Source organism: Nannobrachium achirus (assembly GCF_963921795.1).
Source record: "Nannobrachium achirus genome assembly, chromosome: 9".
Classification (NCBI taxonomy): domain Eukaryota; kingdom Metazoa; phylum Chordata; class Actinopteri; order Myctophiformes; family Myctophidae; genus Nannobrachium; species Nannobrachium achirus.
In genome coordinates this window covers 60,464,388-60,468,186 of record NC_137818.1, presented here as the reverse complement: position 1 = coordinate 60,468,186, position 3,799 = coordinate 60,464,388, and positions in this window count along the sequence as shown.

The window sequence follows — 3,799 nt, the reverse complement described above, 5'->3', positions numbered from 1 at the left end:
GTTGGGCTCCCATCGACTTTCAATACAGGAGGAAAATACCCAGAAAAACATTTTTTTTCTGGGTATTTAAGTAGGATGTGAGGGGTCTAGCTAGGGGTTGTCATGATGCCGAATCCATTGCAAGCATTTGTTTTGCACAAAAAACATTCCTTGGGCTAGAAATGGCCTCAGAAAATGATGCATATATGGGTGAGCATTCATGTTAGTCGGAGGCCTTAGGGTTTTTTTTCTCGTGCTAATCAGTCTAAAAGCGCCAAATTTTGCACATATGTATTCCAGGGCATGCTCTAATGATTTAGCTAGGGCGCCCGAGTTGGCGACCTTTGGGGTCGCCACAGCTCCAGACAACACCCACAAAACTCTGAAAAGTGATGACTCCTCACTTTTCATCACTAAACCATCGTTTTCTGGGACCCCGAAGGTTGTCGACTCGGGCGCCCTAGCTAAATCATTAGAGCATGCCCTGGGCTACATCTGTGCAAAATTTGGCGCTTTGACTGATTAGCACGAGAAAAAAAAACCTAAAGGTGGTTGCACACTGCTGCGTTTTTCGTTGCGAAATGCGTTTTTTAGGACAAGGAGAGAGAGAGAGATAGAGAGAGCAAGGGACCGAGTGGTGCGCGAAACGGGCGGCAGTGTGCAAACGTGACTGACATAACGTGAGGTTGATTTTTTTATTTGCGTGCTCCGAAATTCACTCCGATATTCGGCCCGAAAAACGCAGCAGTGTGCAACCACCTTAAGGCCTCCGACTAACAAATGCTTGCAATGGATTCAGCATCATGACAAATCCCTATAGCTAGACCCCTCACATCCTACTTAAATACCCAGAAAAAAAGTGTTTTTCTGGGTATTTTCCTCCTGTATTGAAAGTCGATGGGAGCCCAACTTGATTTGGCCGCTGTGGCGACCCCGAAGATCGCCGAGTCGCCGACTCGGGCGCCCTAGCTAAATCATTAGAGCATGCCCTGAGCTACATCTGTGCAAAATTTTGCACTTTTAGACTGATTAGCGCGAAATATCCATAACACCCCCAAAACCTACTGTACCACTTCCTTACAGAATTACATTTTCCCCAGTATTTCCCATTTATTTCCCCCTAAAATGTAACGACGGGGCACCCGCTGGCCTAGTGGTCAAGGCGCATACCACATACAAGGCTATGATGCCTGCTGGCGTCGCCGGTTCGATTCCCGATCCGGACGACCTTTGCCACATGTCATTCCCCGTCTCTCTCCCCATTTCCTGTCAGCCTACTGTCCTATCAAATAAAGGCAAAAGCCCAAAAAACTAATCTTTAAAAAAAAAAAATGTAACGGCAGCGCTGCTATTCCAAAGCCTCCCTCAGGCCCTCAGCTAAAACGTTTTGGATGGGTAGATCATGTTGAGCTAGTCATTTTAAAAGTAGATCTCACATCAAACAGTGTGGGCACCCCTGCTCTATACACTTAAAATGTACATTGGTTTGTTTACTGTTGAGTGAGAAAACAATGTTACACATTAAGGTAATCATCTGGGGACCCCCCAAAATTATGTGGGGACCCCCCTGGGGGTCCCGACCCACAGGTTGAGAACCACTGGCCTATAAGTGGTGTGTTTGTGTGCCTCTACCCGGCCTCATCCTGCCTAGGGGTGGAGGAGGTTGAAAGTTAATTGGCCCAGGGGGGCCCCCACCAACGAGTCTTAATCCGTCCCTGGAGCCCTGAGGGACTAAGTATATAGGGTTTAAGAGGTTAATAAAACGGTTTCGTCTCGTCGCAAATCTTCTGCCTAAACTAGGGCTTAAAGGTTTTGTTTTTATGCTGCTTAGCAGACGGCTCATATGGGATCCCCCAGTGTAAACTACACTCCCCCTGCGTTAAGCTGACAATGCTACTGTACACAAATCATCTTGTCGTGCCAAGTCACTGTATATGTGATATCGGGTTTCACTCAAGGTGGTTCCCCACCCCCCCCCCCCCCCCCCCCCCCCCACCCCGCCCTATACGTATAACTGCTGAAACAGTAGACTCCACAATGGGGCGATAACTTAAAAGAGAGTTAACAACAATACTTCAGCAAGTCATTATCTTCAGCGTGATTGATGTGTAAATGGGAGGTTGAGGTGGATGCGGTGCGCAGAAAGAAAAGAGCTGCGCTGCACTCATCCTCGACCATGGGTGGAAGAAGGGTAGTCTGACAGGTTAAGGCAAGGCCCCTTAAGCACCACGTATACCTCTTGTGTGTGCATGTGTAGGTGCCCTCAGTGTAGGTAGGTGTGTCAGTATTTGTGTGCGCGTGTAGGTATGCATCTGTGTGTGTGTGTGTGTGTGTGTGTGTGTGTGTGTGTGTGTGTGTGTGTGTGTGTGTGTGTGTGTGTGTGTGTGTGTGTGTGTGTGTGCGTGCGTGCGTGCGTGCGTGCGTGCGTGCGTGCGTGCGTGCGTGCGCGCGTGCGTGCGTGTGTGTGTGTGCCTGTGTGTGTGTGCAGTGGCGTCAGTTCAGAAAAAGGTAAGGTATGGCAACATGACTGGTGGCGTGCAAGACACCAGTCATGTTGCCATACCTTAGCAACAGGCATGATACATTTATTTTAAGAAGTAACCTACATTCTATTTTTTTCCCCAAAAAAGGTCTATGGTTTCTTGGGCTGGTTATGGTTTTCTGTCAAGATGGGGAGAATAAAAGTGTGGAGAATATAATTATAATACCTTGTTAAATTTTGCATTTGTAGTTATTTTAATGTAATTTAACAACATAACCAGCACAGATAGACAATGAGACATTCATGGATTTTTATATTATAAAGTAACTTGTATTCTCCCCCCTGGACCCAGGGTATGGCAGCTGCATACCCCTGCCATACCCAATTGACGCCCCTGTGTGTGTGTGTTCCGGAGGCTTGTGAAAACGTGCATTTATTTGTATGCAAGCATGCACATCATTTATGTGCATAATTTGAAGATGAAAAATGTTCTCGTTGCATAACTAATTTGTTTTAAGCTCTTCGTTATCACTTTGCATGGGACGCGAGTCCTGTTCTCCCAAATGTAGATAAATCAAGATTAAAGGCAGCGTTTGACCTGCTGCCGTGCAGAGAAAATGGAGGGTTGGATGAGAATAGAGAGAAGAATGAGTCCTGTGGACCATGGTGTAGGGCAGGGGCGTCACAAGGGGGGGAATAGTGGGACTGAGTAACCAGGGCCCAAGGTGGGAGGGTCCATAATTATTTTATACTTAGGCTATTGAAAAATAGCAGATCTACAAGCTCACAGCTCACACAACTGCGAGCTCGTAGATCTGCTATTTTTGAAAAGTCGTGAACATTATGTGCAAATCCTTGAATATACCTGTATGTGTTTTTTAAGTGAACATTTGTAACTCGAATTTTGCTTCTGGGGGGGTCCCTGGAACTAAATATTTTGAGATGGCGGTCCGTGGCCAAATACATATCATTTTGGGGGTCCTTCACGACGTGAAAAAGTGTGAGCGCCACTGACATAGAAACATAGGTTTTTCAAAAAAAACTGTGAGCTTGTAGATCTGCTATTTTTCAATAGTTAAAGCAAAAAATAGTGCGTAATAATGCGTTCTCCGTCTAAATGGGTTAAACCCCCTCCCCCCTATGAAGAACATTCATGGGGGGCCCGTAGTGAATCCCTGTACCCAAGGCCCAGGTTTTGGTGCGACACCCCTGGTGGTGCAGGGAGAGAGATGAGTGGAGCGATAAGCCCCAGCACCCGGGTTCCTGACAGATATGCGCGGCAGATGGATGGGTCTTATCTGGGAGATCACACAGGGCTGCGCGGTGACGCCTGCCTGG